This window comes from Macrobrachium nipponense, chromosome 2 (genome assembly GCF_015104395.2).
Source record: "Macrobrachium nipponense isolate FS-2020 chromosome 2, ASM1510439v2, whole genome shotgun sequence".
NCBI lineage: Eukaryota > Metazoa > Arthropoda > Malacostraca > Decapoda > Palaemonidae > Macrobrachium > Macrobrachium nipponense.
The window spans coordinates 161,716,780-161,733,286 of NC_087201.1; the positions used below are offsets into that span (position 1 = coordinate 161,716,780).

Consider the following 16,507-nt stretch of genomic DNA (forward strand, 5'->3'; position numbering starts at 1 on the left):
CCATTAGGGAGGGAATTGTGAAAGACTCGAACCTGTTGTCAGGGATCAACGGTTTCTGAGTCTTCGCAACGAAGTTCGGGACGAAATCGAGCGTCACAGATCCCCATCCTCTGGAATGTCTCACGTCGAAGGATAGACCATGAAGTTCCCCTACTCTCTTCGCCGATGCCAGAGCCAGCAAGAAGAGGGTCTTGAGGGTCAGATCCCTGTCTGACGACTCTCGGAGTGGCTCGAAGGGTCTTCGAGTCAAACTCCTAAGGACGAGAGTCACGTCCCACTCAGGGGGACTGAGTTCCCTGGGTGGGCAAGACCTTTCGAAGCTCCTCATGAGCAAGGAGATCTTGAACGAGTTCGAAATGTCCAATCCCCTCAGTTTCAGGACTAGTGCCAGGGCGGCTCTATATCCTTTCACTGCGGGGACTAAGAGGAGATTCTCTCGGCGAAGAAATATGAGGAAATCCGCTACCTGCTGAAGAGTGGCTCTGAGAGGAGATAGACCCCGTCTACGACACCAACCACAGAAGACGGCCCACTTCCCCTGGTACACAGCTGCAGAGGACTGTCGGACGTTTCCAGCCATCTCTGTTGCTGCGCTATGAGAAAAGCCTCTCGTTTGCAAGAGATGGTGGATAACAGCCAGCCGTGAAGTTGTAGAGACTGGACTGCTCGGTGGTACCGTTCTGCGTGTGGCTGGGTGAGAAGGTTGTGCCAATGGGGAATCTCTCTCGGTGCTTCTGCGAGAAGAGCCAGCAGGTCCGGATACCAAATGGCCAGGAGCCACCAGGATCATCCTGAGATTCGGGGTGGTAAGCACTCGACTGATCACCTTGTGAATCAGGCTGAACGGGGGGAAGGCGTAAACGAAGAGGTTGTCCCACGGGTGTTGAAGAGCGTCCTCTGCAGCTGCCCATGGGTCCGGCACGGCTGAAAAGAAAACTTGAAGTTTCCTGTTGTGCCGGGTGGCGAACAGATCCACAACTAGACGCCCCCACAGGTCGAAGAGCCTTCCGCCACGTCCTGGTGTAGGGACCATTCGGTTCCTGTCACCTGATCCCGACGGCTGAGCTTGTCTGCTACTACATTCCTCTTCCCTGGAATGTAGCGGGCTGACAGCTCTATTGAGTGAGCCACGGCCCACTCCTGCACCTGCCGTGTCAACTGATACAACGGGAGACACACAAGGCCCCCCTGTTTGTTGACATAAGCCACTACCGTGGTGTTGTCGCACGTCAACACCACTGAGTGTCCCACCAAGCGGTCCTGGAACTCTTGGAGAGCGAGAAACGCTGCCTTGAGCTCTAGGACATTGATGTGAAGGTGCTTGTCGCAATCATCCCACACTCCTGAAGTCAGCAACTCCTCCAGGTGTGCGCCCCATCCCTCGTTCGATGCGTCTGAGAACAGCAGCATCTCCAGGGGGGGAGTGCGTAGAGGCACTCCTCTTAAGAGGTTCCTGTCGTCGAACCACCAGGCTAGGTCCTGCCTTACCTCCAGCGTGAGGGACACGGGGAAGTATGGTGGGTCCGTCGCCTGTGACCAACTCTCCTTTAGTCTCCACTGAAGAGACCGCAGGTGAAGACGCCCGTGAGGGACTAACTTCTCGAGAGACGACAGGTGGCCGATCACGACTTGCCATTGCTGAGCTGCCTGTTCCTGCTGAGACAGGAACTGGTCGGCTGCCTCCCTGAATCTGCTGATCCGCGAGTCTGCGGGGAAGACTCGCCCTGCTACCGTGTCGATCAGCATACCCAGGTACTTCATCCTCTGCTTGAGTTCGAGATTGGACTTCTCGAAGTTCACCACGATCCCCAGATCGTGGCAAAACTCCAGTAGTCGATCCCTGTCCTGCAGCAACTGCGAGTGGGAGCTCGCCAGGACTAGCCAATCGTCGAGATACCTCAGAAGACGTATCCCGTGCGAATGGGCCCAAGCAGACACCAGAGGGAACACTCGTGTGAACACCTGTGGAGCGGTTGAGAGACCGAAGCAAAGTGCCCTGAATTGGTACACCGTCCCGTCGAGGATGAAGCGGAGGTACTTTATGGAGGATTGATGGACGGGTATTTGAAAATACGCGTCCTTCAGATCCACTGAAAGCATGAAATCGTTCTCCCTGATGGAGTTGAGCACGGAACGTGCCGTCTCCATCGTGAACCGAGTCTGGCGAACAAATCGGTTCAGGGGAGAGAGATCTATCACCGGGCGCCAGCCCCCCGTAGACTTTTCCACCAAGAAAAGACGACTGTAGAAGCCCGGTGACTGATCCGTGACGATCTCTACAGCTTTTGCTCAGCATGGACTCGATCTCCTGTTGTAGTGCCACGTCCTTCGATGATCCTGGAACGTAAGTCTGCAGATGGACCGGGTTGGAGGTGAGGGGTGGCCGAGATTTGAAGGGTAATAGATATCCCTCCCGAAGGACATCTACTATCCAGGTCTCGGCGCCGTAACGCTGCCAAGTTGCCCAATGGCTCGCCAGGCACCCCCACACTTCCGGCAGCAGGTGAGGGGGAACGCCGTCCCTAGCGTTTCCCCCCTTTCTTCGACTTCTTCCCTGCCCCCCCTCATGAGAAGGACGGCTGGGAGGAGGGCTGGTTACGGCCCCCCTTGGCAGAAGTTGAAGAAGACAGAGTCTCTCCTCGGGGCTTCGACGAGGCAATCGTCTTAGCAGCCGAGGAAGCGCCAGCCGAGCTCTTGGGCTTGGTCGCAATTCGAGGCTGCCCAGAAGCCTTCGAAACTGCCTGGTGAACAAGACGGTCACTGTTGTCAGTGCACTGTCTGTCCACCGCAGCGTCCACCATCTCTCCAGGGAAGAGAGAGGAGGAACTCTGTACTGGTCCGTTGCGTAGGCCCAACGCCGCCTCATGCCCAGCCGCCCTGTATACTTGGGTAAGGACTGCGTCCCTACGGCGAAGTACCAGGTTGGCCCACAGGTTTGCCGTCTGGTGGGCGAGGAAGGAGATGGCTCTTCCTCCAGACTGACAAAGTCTCCTGAAAGCCGAGTCTTCTTCGGGGGAGATTCCCCCGGAGTTGGCTGCGACCTTAGACACTGTGAGGGACCACAGGTCTAACCAGGAGACGGCCTGGAAAGCTGCCATAGCGGTAGATTCCAGGCCCAGTGCCTCTTGCTGCGAGAACCAGAGGTTCTCAGACAGGAGCTGCTGCAGAGACACACCCGGAGTTAGATTGGCTAACTCTGGGTTCAACCTTATTTTATTATAAAAATGTCATTTTTATATCAGTAACTTACCAAATAATTATATCGCTGATTTCCACATTGATAGATGGGATGCATGCACCTATCTACTCCAAAACCTTAAGAATGGTAATGAATTAAGAATAGAACACTGCTAGCATTATAATAATGCCTGTTGTTTCCTTACCTGATAAACGAGCTGCTGCAGAATGATACTGCCTCCAAATGGCACTTGTCATCACAGTGGTGCAGCAGTATAGCCAAGGGGTGCCTATTATTTCAGTGGGTACCTAGTAGCAAGGATGATTCCAATTGCTAACAAGGACAAAAGGTTGCCCGTGCCCAAGGCGCAGTACATATTAAACAACCAGAGAGAAAACAGCATCACGTAATACCACCAAGAGATAAAAACCACTACCCAACCATAAAAGATTGGAGGGTACTCTGATACATAGTGCCCCAAGGTTCCCATAAAATTCCACACCATATTTCAAGGCTGAGAAAGGAAGGGAAGGAATGCTTCATATGTTTCTCTCCCAACACCATGCCAGCCACAGAAATAGGACCCAAAATACTGCAATTGTCATAAACTGTTCCAATTTCCTTCATATAATGTGATGGAAAGACAGATTTGCACCTCCAAAAGGTCGTTTGCCATATGGCAGAGAAGGACAAATTATGCTTGAATGCCAACAATGTGACTATGGCTCTAATTTCATGAGCTTTCACTTTACACCAGCAGAAAGCATCCCTGCCATAAGAGGCATGAGCTTTCGACATGAGGTGTCTGAGGAAGAATGCCAGGGTATTTTTCGACAGGGGTGTGCAGGATTCTTAACCGTACACCACAAAGAAGCAGAAGGTCCATGTTCTGTGGAGGTAATACTTGAGAGCTCTCACAGGACACAACACTCTCTTACTCACTTGGATCCAAAATACCTGACAAGCTCTTAATAATAAAGGAACAAGGCCAAGGCTTGGAAAGTGACTCATTTTTGGCCAGAAATCCCAAGGAAAAAGAGCAGACGGCATTCCCTTGGGAGAAGCTTACTTTCCTATCAATAACATGTATTTCACTTACCCTTTTTGCTGTAGCCCAGGCCACAAGAGATTGAGTGCAAAGGCTCAAAATGAGAACTAGATAACCAACTGAGGACCACAACTAGGTTCCACGGTACTGCTGTTACCTCCTGTCTCAGTGTCAAATGATCTAATTAGATCTGGTGGCTCAATTTGTTTGTTGAGTTTCCCTTGAATGAAGCGTCCCAGGAGAGTGATTTGATTTCGATCCGCCCACAGAAGAAGATCGCTTGCTGCCATGTAAAGGGAGAAAGAGTGCATTCCCCCTTGGTTCTTTATATATGGTAGGGCTGTTGTGTTGTCTGAATGGACTGTCACTACTCTGTTGGACTCTTCTGTCCTGAAACACTGAAGTCCCAGATGGACTGCTTTCATTTCTTTGACATTTATATGCCAGTTCTCTTGTTCCTGAGACCATGTCCACGAGACTTCCTTGCCTCCTAGAAGCGCTTCCCAACCTAGATTTGAAGCATCTCAGTACATAGAAGTCTAGGTTAGGGGCAACAGGAAGGAGGGATTTCCCTTCCAAAAGTCTTCCTTCTAAGCTCCACCAACGCACGCAGATCCATCTTTACTTTGGAAGTCACCTGGAACATGAACGAGTCTGGGTACACCTTCCTATCCCAGCTGATTTTAAAATAATATTGAAGCAGTCTTATATGAAGCCTAATGACTAGGTGACTGAACTGTTCTATTGATGATAATGTCCCTTGGAGACACATCCAGTCATTGGCAGAACACTGATCGAGACAAGATTCACTTTTTTGGGGGAAGGAGAAACCTGAAAAGTCCAAATTTATTATCATTCCCCAAGTACAGACTGTTAAGAAGGATTCAACTGAGACTTCTATGCATTTATCATCAAAGCCCAGTTCTTGGGCAAGGAGAAGGGTCCTCTGAAGGTCCTCCAAACACTTTTCCTTCGATTAGGCTTGAAGAAGACAATCAGCGATATGCAGGGAGATTCTTACTCCCACTAGCTGGAGCCATTTCGCTAAGGGGTGAGAACTGGTAAACACTTGTGGTGCCGTCGAAAGACAGAAACACAGTGCATGGAACTGGAACACTTTGTTCCCATAGACAAACCTTAGGAATTTTCTCAAGTCCTGGTGTATAGGGACATGGAAATATGTGTCCTGCATATCTATGGATGTTATCCAGTATCCCTGGCGAATGTATGACAGAACAGTTCGGTTTGTCTCCATCCTGAATTTTGTCTTGATCACCGCATTCAGGGTGCTGACATCTACCATGGGCCTCCAGCCTCCTGATGCCTTGGGCACCAAACAAACCATTGTAGAAGCCTGGTGAGTTCAGAATCTCGACAATTTCTAATGCCCACTCCCTTAACAGACACAACACTCTTTCTGAGAGGGCCAAAGACTTCTTTGAACCTTTGGAGTAAGCGGTCAATACCACTGGACAGTTATTTACTTTCAAAAATTGTGATTTGTTCCTACATGACATACAAACCCTTGGTAATTTACTACAGGAAGACTCACTGATCGGTGAGAGGAATCTGAATGAGTCTATGAACCGACTGGAGTTCACCAAACCTGAGATTTCCTTCCTGGTCGTGAAAGCGAGGAAGGAAATCAAACCTTTGACAATTTCATTGGAGTTTGTGATCTAAGAGATCAAGTCAGACTTCTGGGCTATTTCATATGGAGGAGGATGAAGCCCTCATGTGAAGAAGCAAAGAAACAAAGTGTCGGAGACAAAAAGGCGATTGCAAACATTGGTTTTTCTAATGTCAAAGCCTCCTTCACTCACTTGCAATGAGAAGAAGAGGATATATACTTCTGTAATCTAGTCAAAGAAAATAGATTGGTAGCTCTAAGGAGTGTCTTACCTGCATCGGCTGCCCAGTCCAGCATGTAATGGTCTGTGTACTCTCTGCCTGAAAGAAGAGAGTAGGATGAAGGAGATGAAGGAAAGCCAGTCACTCCTGCAATTATACACATTTCATACTATACAACTAAGGTGAGATGCAACCTTGCCTGAAGGAAAAAGTATCCAAGGACCTCTGGGCAATATCCTGAAGGTAATGAGAAGTGAGGGTGGTCTGGCATGACCAAACCCGCCTTCAAAACCTGTTGAACCAACAGGTTCTTACGGAATGTGAGGGAAGGGCCAATACCCCTGACTGTGAGCTCTCAGATGAAGGGTACCAGAGTCATCTTCCCCAGCAGTCAGAATATACCTTCCTGATTGTCTCACAAGCCAGAAAAGAAAATGACATTGTTATGATACAATAAAGTTTCATACATACTTACCTGGCAGAATATATACATAGCTATCGACTCCGGTCGTCCCCGACAGAAATTCAAATTTCGCGGCACTCGCTACAGGTAGGTCAGGTGATCTACCGCCCTGCTCTGGGTGGCAGGACTAGGAACTATTCCCGTTTTCTAATCAGATTCTCTCTTCCACCTGTCTCCTGCGGGGAGGCTGGGTGGGTCTTCAATTGTATATATCTGCCAGGTAAGTATGTATGAAACTTTATTGTATCATAACAATGTCATTTTCATACATTCAACTTACCTGTCAGATATATACATAGCTGATTGACCACCCTTTGGTGGAGGGCAAGAGACAGCTAACTAACTGACTAGACAGGTAAACAACATATGTTGTAGGTATAAATAAACCTTAGTTCCTACCTTATTAGATGGAAGACTTCGTGGCTACTGCCCAGGAGTCTGCTTCATCTCAAGAGCCTTAGCGAGATAGTGATCTGTGGCCAAGAGTTCTTGTGGATCTGTCGATGGGGTCTCATCCACTTACTCGACAGAACCTAACTGGCATTTGTCAATGGGAGCACATCCGCTTATATGACAACACGCCTTTATTTAAGGAGCACACAACCAATCCCGATCACCCGATCCTAACCCGTGTTAGTTCTAAGATTGCCCAGAGTTATCCCCAAACTCTTAGCAAACAACCACAAACTCGAAATCCATACATACAAAAATAAAAATTTGTACCCCTCTAATAGTTCAGATGTCACTCGATTTTCAAATGAAGCGAAGTGAAGGCCGCCTGTGCGACAATTGACACTCCCATACACCGAAAACACGAGAACACATCCGACAAGAGGGTTACGTACACAATTTAAGGATTGGTGCTTTCTCCTTTACCCAGAACCGTCTGTGCTGACACAAACGGACCTAAAGAAAAACATTTCTCATACGTAACTCGCACGTCTTTTAAATAATGGGGATGCAAACACGGAGTTGCATCTCCAATAAGTTGCGTCCAAAATGTTTTTGAGTGACATATTTCTTTGGAACGCCACAGAGGTTGCGATTGCCCTAACTTCGTGGGCTCTCACTCTTAAAAGATTAAAAGAATCATCTGAACAATTCTTATGAGCTTCCAAAATGACACTTCTAACAAAGAAGGCTAAGGCGTTCTTGGACATTGCTCTCTTGGGGTCTTTTACTGAGCACCAAAGACCTTTTTGCGAACCCCCCAACTGCTTCTTCCTGTCCAGATAAAATTTTAGAGCTCTAACTGGGCAAAGGGATCTTTCTGCCTCTCTGCCCACCAAACTAGAAAGTCCTTTCACTTCGAAACTCCTGGGCCAGGGATTCGAAGGGTTTTCGTTTTTGGCAAGAAAGAGAGACTGAAATGAACAAATTGCAGAGTCTCCTTTGAAGCCAACTCTTGATTCAAGGGCGTGCAATTCACTGACCCTCTTTGCCGTTGCAAGAGACATCAGAAACAAACACTTTCTAGTGATGTTACGAAAAGAAGCAGTGTGTAATGGTTCGAATTCTTCTGAGGATAGAAATTTAAGAACCACATCTAAGTTCCAGCTTGGAACCTTAGGTTCAAGTGACTTTGATGTTTCGAAGGAACGAATGAGGTCGTGCAAATCCTTATCATTCGTTAGAATCTAATCCCTTGTTTCTAAAGACTGCTGACAGCATACTCCTGTACCCCTTAATAGTCGGTACCGAGAGATGCGACTTTTCTCTAAGAAACAGAAGGAAATCCGCAATTTCGGTCACAGAGGTACTGGAAGAGGACAGCTTCTTCGACCTGCACCAGTTTCTGAAAACTTCCCACTTCGATTGGTACACTCGCCTAGTAGATGACCTGCGGCTCTAGCAATTGTGCTTGCTGCCTGGCGAGAAAACCCTCTCGCTCTGACAAGTCTTTCGATAGTCGAAAGGCAGTCAGAGCAAGAGCGGGTAGATTTTGATGGTACCTCTCGAAGTGGGGTTGTTTGAGCAGATCTATTCTGTTTGGAAGAGATCTGGGGAAGTCCACCGTCCACTCCATCACCTCTGTGAACCAAATTTGAGCTGGCCAATACGGAGCAATCAGAGTCATTTTGGTTCCTTCGGATGCCACGAATTTTCTGACTACTTCCCCCAGTATCTTGAACGGGGGAAAAGCGTAAACGTCTATCCCTGACCAGTCCAGGAGGAAGGCGTCTGTTGCATAAGCCCGGGGATCTTCTACCAGGGCACAAAATGTGTCTATCCTCTTGGAGAGGAATGTGGCGAAAAGATCTATTTGAGGCTTCCCCCAAAGGAGCCAAAGGCTCTGACAGACTTCTGAGTGGAGTGTCCATTCTGTGGGAAGGACCTGGAAACCTCCTGCTCAATCTGTCACGATCTCACATTCCCTCCCCTTGACAAACCTGTTAGAAAGAACTACCTTCCTTTGGTTCGCCCAAATCAAAAGATCTCTTGCTAGCTCGTACAGAGAGCGAAAGAGTGCGTCCCTCCTTGTTTCTTGACATAAGCCAGGGCTGTCGTATTGTCTGAGTTTATCTGTACGACTTTGCCTCTGACTATGTGTTCGAAGCTCTTTAGCGCCAGGTGAATTGCTAAAAGCTCCTTGCAATTTATGTGCCATGACACCTGTTCTGCCGACCAGGTGCCTGACACTTCTTTGGATCCCAATGTTGCCCCCCAGCCCGACTCCGAGGCGTCTGAGAACAATGTCAGGCTTGGGTTCCGTACTTGCAGGGACACTCCTTGTTTTCTTTTAAGGGAGTCAACCACCACTTTAAATGATGTTTTATTTCCTCCGAGATTGGAAACGTGTCCGAGAGCTGTCCTGTCTTCCAACTCCAACTTCTTCTCAGGAAGAACTGAAGCGGATGGACGAAGATGCAATTTCCGTTCCTAGGACCAAAGAACTGTTTTCGAGCGAGGAAAGGGTCCCCAAGAGGCTCAGCCATTCCCTCGCTGAAGTGCGCTCTTTCCCTAAAAAGTTCGATACTGTGGCACAGCCTTTCTTTATTCTTTCTTGAGATGGAAAAACTCGAAAACCCCGAGAATCCATCTGAATCCCCAGATAAACCACGTTCTGGCTGGGGATCATCTGAGACTTCTCGAGGTTCACGATCAATCCAATGATTTTGTCAATTCCAGTGTTGTTGACAGGTCCTCCAAACACTGCTTTCGAGACCTGGCTCTGATGAGCCAGTCGTCCAGTACAGGGAGACGTTTATCCCTTTCAAATGTAAATGTCTTGCTACATTTTTCATCACGTCCGTGAAGACTTGAGGAGCCGTGGAAGGCCGAAACACAGGGCCCTGAACTGATAGGTTCTTCCTTCGAACATAAATCGAAGGTACTTCTCGACGAATGGTGGATCGGGATGTGGAAATATGCGTCCTGAAGGTCTAGGGACGCCATCCAATCCCCTTGCCGCAGAGCTGCAAGGACTGAAGCAGACGTTTCCATGCTGAACTTCTGTTGTTCTACGAATTTGTTCAGCGCACTTACGTCCAGTACCGGCCTCCATCCCCCCGAGGCTTTTGCTACAAGAAACAAGCGATTGTAAAAACCCCGGGGAGCTGCAATCCAGCACTAGCTCTATTGCTCTTTTGTCCCACATCTGTTCCACCATCTGACGAAGAGTATCCATCAGAAACAGGGTCCTTGTATCTGGCGGACAATTCCTCGGTGATGATGTCAAGGGAGGAATGTCCTTGAATGGCATGCGATAACCCTTCTTGATGATCGACATCGTCCACGGATTCGCTCCTATGTCTTCCCAGGCTTTCGCAAATGAATGTAACCTGGCTCCTACGGGTGTCTGGAGGACAGAACTCTCACTTTCCTTTCTTAAAGGGACGGAAGGAAGACCTGCCCCTCTTTTCTGTTGACTTCCTTCTGGCGATAGATCTAGTTGGAAGACCTCCTCGAAAGGGCTGCTGCTGAGCTGGACGAGCCACTTTCTTTTCCTCACTGGCCACAGGCCTATTCTTCCTTGAGGATTGTCTAAGGAGATCCTGGGTGGCCTTTTCAGTCAGAGAATGCGCAATATCCTTCACCAACTGCGAGGGAAAAAGGTGTTCTGAGAGAGGCGCAAACAATAAGGCGGCCCTCTGCGAAGGAGAGACGGCCTTCGTGAGGAAAGCACTGTGAACCGCCCTCTTCTTTAAAACTCCTGCACCAAAGAGGGAGCATACTTCAGCCGATCCATCCTGAACAGCCTTATCAATGCAGGTGAGGATGCTATTTAGGGTTTCTGGGTCCAGTTGTTCCTTTTCCTGAGATTTCTTGGCCAGAACCCCAAGGGACCAATCTAAGAAGTTAAAAACTTCTAAAGTGTGAAAAGTCCCTTGAGGAGGTGGTCCGTTTCCGAAAGCCCCATGTTACCTTCGCTGCATTCAAGGCGTGTCTTCTCGATGAATCCACTAAACTCGAGAAGTCTGACTCAGCTGAAACGGACAGAGACAATCCCATATTCTCTCCCGTTTCGTACCAAATGCCTCTCCTCCCTGTAAGTTTAGCGGGAGGCATACAAAAGACCGTCCTTCGTAACTCCTTCTTCTTCTTGAACCAGGAGTCAAGAGATTGAAGCGCCCTCCTCATAGATATAGCAGGCTTCATTTTAAGGAAAGAGGAAGACTTGTGCGTTTTCGTGCTCGAGAACAGAGAGCGTGGAGAAGGAGGAGCGGCTGGCGTTAACGAGTCTCCATATTCCTCCAATAGAAGGGACGAAAGAACTTTATAATTAAGATCCTTCCTTCATTTCATCCTCCGAGGCATCTTCTGGGTTCATAGGCTCGGAAGGAGAAGGCTCCCTTCTTTCTTCTGACTCTTCCCTTACTCTCTTTCGAATGTCAGGCTCTTCATACGAGGAATGCGCCTGGTGCACAGCAGGAGTATCTCGCCTGGTAGGAGTAACGTGTTTGGAATACTCCTGGCGCTTGGCAGGCGCAGAGCGCCTCGAATACTCCTGGCTTCTAGTAGGCGCATCTTGTTCAGAATACTCCTGGCCGCCTGGGAGGAGTATTAAGTTTCAGAATACTCCTGGCGCCTGGGAGGAGTATAAGCTTCGGAATACTCCTGGCGCTGGGAGGAGTATAAGCTTCGGAATACTCCTGGCGCCTGGGAGGAGTATTAAGTTCAGAATACTCCTGGGCTCCTGAGAGGAGTATCGAGGCCCGACGACTCCTGGCGCCTGGTAGGAGTACGTCGCTCCAAATACTCCTGATCCTTAGAATGCGTCTGATGTTTAGTAGGAGTATTGATTCCGGTAGGCGCTTTCCGTCTCACAAGCGCTCTACTCCTAACAGGATCTTCCTCTTCAGCTAACTCCTGACGCTTGGTTGAAGGTCTTGCATGTTGTACTGCATACTGTGGCTCTTTGCGCCTACTCGGAGCCTGGCTCCTGGTTGGCGCCATACTCTTGACAGGAGTAACTTCCTTTCTTACTTCTCTCCTGTCTACCGCATTGCTCCCCCCAGAGATGGCCGCTTGTGCGACAACTCCCCTGAAGGGTGCGTCGCGCCCGACAGGAGATTGGTATTTAGATCTTTTAATAGGAAGCCTATCATCCTTCTTACGAGTAGGCTCCTTATATAGAGTTCCTACTAACGAGGCTAATTGCTCTTGCATATTCATCAATATTTTTTCCCTGGTTGAGGAATCTTTCGAATCAGGAGAGGGAGATCTGGAAGGCGCTCTAAGATCCCTTCCAGACCCAGAGTCTGAATGTATTCTCGCCTTCTTTATTACCGAAGGCGCTCCTTCTTCAGAGAAGCGCTCGGGACTAGAAATTGAGCTCATGCTCTTTCATACTCCTCTTCAAAGGACGGGAAAAGTTTCGACTCCTTCCATCCTCTTCTCGGAGAAGGCGAACTAGACGACGAAAAGCACTCTCGAAGGACGCTTTTCCTATAGCGGTCCTTGGCAGTATGTTGATACGATCGATTCTGCCGAAGGGACGCCTGATCGTTGGGGATTCTCCACAACCCCCGTACGGCTTTCGACTTTCCTTCTCCTCCGGGCCAGGGAGCTTGGAAGAGGTCTAGGCCTGGGAGCGTCGCAGAGACGACCAGACGCCCCCTCCACTACACTGGGGACACTAATATCACTAGCGAAACCACATTCACTTTCCTTACCTTCCAATGCTGCGACTTTTTCCTGCATTTTCTGAAGGGAAGCTCTAAGTTCCGCTATTTCCGAGCAGAACTAGAGGGATTAGTAATTTGTGAAACGGGCTGAAACAGAAGGGGTGGGGCATGATTATCAGAGGAAGAAGCTACAGAACTAGATAGTAAATCATGAGATGTAGACATTCTGCGGGTTTTTATAAGCCGCTTTCCTCTCTCTATCTTTCTCTAACTTCTTCAAGTAAGAAGTTAGATTCTTCCACTCTTGTGCACTCAATTTCTCACACTCGTTACACGTATTCTCAATCGAGCATTCAACCATTCTACACCCACTACAAGTAAGTATGAGGATCTACCGAAGCTTTCGGAATCCTCACCTTACAGCCCTCATTCACACACACTCTGAAACTAACACTAGAGTCAGACATATTCACGAATTCCAAAAAACCAAGTCCAAAAAACAGTCCACGATAGCGAATGCCAAACAACGATCCAAGTACGTCACCAAATATCAGCGAGAGATGATCCAAAGCTTTGCGAAAAACGAATTCTAGTCAGGAGGAAGTAGCAACAATGTTGATACCGCCGGCGACAGAGAGAATCTGATTAGAAAAACGGGAATAGTTCCTAGTCCTGCCACCCAGAGCAGGGCGGTAGATCACCTGACCTACCTGTAGCGAGTGCCGCGAAATTTGAATTTCTGTCGGGGACGACGGAGTCGATAGCTATGTATATAATCTGACAGGTAAGTTGAATGTATGAAATATAGTGTTCTTGGACACCTCTTTCTTGGAACCTACAGTGCTAATGAAGAGTCGATGACACTCAGGTCAAAGATGTTGAGTCCCTTTCATCACCAACAAAGTCACTCAGGGAGGAGATAGTAAAGGACTCAAACCTATTATCAGGGACCGATTCAGGGACTGATAGGTTCAGAGTCTTCGCTACGAAGACCAAGACAAAATCCAGTGTTACTGATCCCCACCCTTCAACTGTTTTACGTCGAAGGAAAGTCCATGCAGTTCACCAACTCTCTTCATTAATGCCAGGGCAAGCAGGAAAACTGTCTTGAGGGTCAGATCCTAGTCCTGACAACTCTTGTAAGGGCTCATATGGTGCATGAGTCAGGCTCTGCAACATGAGAGTCACATCCCATGCTTCTCATGAGCAAAGATATCTCTAGGGAAGAAGAGATATCTACGCCCTTTCAGACCTTCAAAGAAAACTATTGCCCTAGTGCCAACCACTCCCTTCCACAAAGCTGGAAATGGAGAGAAGCTTCTCTTGGCGAAGGAAGATGAGGAAGTCTGCAACCTGCTAAAGAGACCCCATCTACAACACGAGTGGCTCGTGGGTCCAGTACAATGGAGTAAAAAGTATGTAACTTCCTGTTGTACCGGGTGATGAACAAGTCTACGACCGGTTGCCCCCCCACAGGGTAACAACCTTTCTGGTATGCCCGAGTGTAGGGAAACACCACTCAGTCCCCATCCACTTGATTCTGGCAACTGAGTTTGTCAGCTACTACATTCCTCTTGCTTGGAATGTACCTGGCCGACAGCTCTACCGAGTGGCCCACTCGTGCACCTGCATTGGTCAACTGGTGGAGCAAGAGGGGCGACAGGTGACCAATCGCAACCTGCCAATGCCAAGTTTGTTCCTGCCTTCCTGAATGTGCTAATACAAGAGTCTAAGGGATAGACCCTTGCTGCTACGTGTTTATCAGCATACTCAGGTACTTTATCCTATGCTTGGGCTTGAGATTTGACTTCTCCAGATTTACCACGATCTCTAGATTGTGACAAAAATCGTGGAGGCGACCTCTGTCACAAAGCCACTACAAAATGGCATGACCAGCGAATTCAGAAATTTTAGCTGCCGACTAAGTTAAACTCTTAGCAATGTAATTACTTGGTAAGTTACTTATATAAAATGTAATTTATAAATAACAAAACTTAAATCTTAAAACTTCAAATCAACAGTAACCTGTTACTGTGTACCCGTTAACTTATCTGGCATCCTCTCAAGAACTTCTTATACTCAAGTTTCAATTTTACCTGTAACAAACATGTTATTGTTATAATACAATTAGTTTTGTTTCATACTTACCTGGCAGATATATATATAAGCTGTATTTTCTGATGTCTGAAACCAGAATTTCAAAAACTCGCGGCACACGCAGTGGACGGCCAGGTGGGTAGTACCCATTCCCGCCGCTGGGAGGCGGATATCAGGAACCATTCCCATTTTCTATTCATATTTTATCAATGCCACTGTCTCCTGAGGGGAGGAGGGTGGGCACTCTAATTATATATATCTGCCAGGTAAGTATGAACAAAATGACAATTTGTCCAAAATTGCATTTTTCCTAACTATACAAACCTGAGGTCCTTTTACAATAGGAAGGTACTAGCGGCAGCTGGATAGGTCGTAAGCTTTCGAACAAGGGGTTCGGTAGTTAAACTGCTTGGTCCGACAGGCGGCGCGCGCGACTGGGAGGTAAACAAATCACTTTTGCTTTTGGCCCAAGCAAAAAACTGCAGAGTGAGGGGTGGCATGAGGTGGGGCTATGTGTAAAAGGACCTCAGGTTTGTATAGTTAGGAAAAATGCAATTTTGGACAAATTGTCATTTGTTCCGACACGGCATACAAACCTTTCGGTCCTTTTACAATAGGAAGACTCACTTCTTGGTGGGTGGAATCTGAGTCTTTTGTGAACAGACTGGTGTTCGCCCAACCTTGGAAGCCTCCCTGGTCGTAAGAGCGAGGGAGGGATCCAAGCCTCTGTCCGATTGATCGGGGTGTGCACCGCAGGATCAATGGTCAGACCTCTGGACCGAGTACTAAGAGAGAGGCAAGCGTTATCTCTTCGTACCAGCAATGTAAGAACTTGTTCCTGTACAGGAGCAAAGATAAAGTCATGGTTTTGACTCTTGTAGGCATCCACTTCCCCCCCTTGGTAGACAAGGGAATTGGGTGGGATAATTCCTGCCCTTCCATAATCCCTAAAGTTGAAAAAGGGGAATAGAATGGGGCTCTGTCATAGCTCACCGGCATCTCGTCCTTATCCAGCAGGGTAATGACCGTATCCCTCTACCCACAGGTAGAGGGGTAGAAAAAGATAGAAAGAGAAGCCAGTCACTTTCTCATTCACTATCTATTCATACAGTCACACCAGGACTCGATGCTGTTCAGCCTGCTAGGGTCTGGGTTAGCTAGACGACGTGTTGAGCAGCCACCACGGGTCCTAAGGAAACCGATCCAAGGACCTATGGGCAATATCCAATAGGTATAAGGAAGGTGCCGGTAGTCTGGTTTGTACCAGACCCCTGCCTTCCATACCTGCGCCACGGAGAAGTTCTTACGAAACGCCAACGAGGGGCCAATACTTCTGACTTCGTGAGCTCTCGGACGGGACGTACGGATGTCGTCACTACCATCAGCCTCATACGCCCTCCTGAAGACCTCACGCAGCCAGGACGAAAGAGTGTTCTTGATACTTCTTTCTTGGTGACCCCGTTGCTAACGAAGAGGCGTCGACACTCAGGCCCGAGGTGTCGAGTTCTCTTCAGATAGCGCCGTAGCGTCCTCCCAGGACAAAGCAGCATCTCATCCACATCACTATCTGCATGAAGTTCCCGTACTCTCTTCGCCGATGCCAGGTCCAGCAAGAAGAGGGTCTTGTGAGTTCCCTGGTTGGCAAGACCTTTGGAGGCTGCTCTTAAGCAAGGAGATCTCGAACGAGTTCGAGATGTCCAATCCCGTCAATTTCAGGACGAGCGTCAAGGCGGCTCTGTATCCTTTGATTGTGGGAACTTAGAGGAGCTTCCTCGGCGAAGAAAAACGAGGAAAACCGCTAC

The 16,507-nt window shown here is 48.3% G+C and overlaps 1 protein-coding gene across 1 annotated transcript in view; it reads right to left on the minus strand.

Moving 5' to 3' along the window:
• Positions 1-16,507, minus strand: part of LOC135221355 (SPRY domain-containing protein 3-like) — a 74,166-nt gene that overhangs the window by 16,716 nt on the left and 40,943 nt on the right.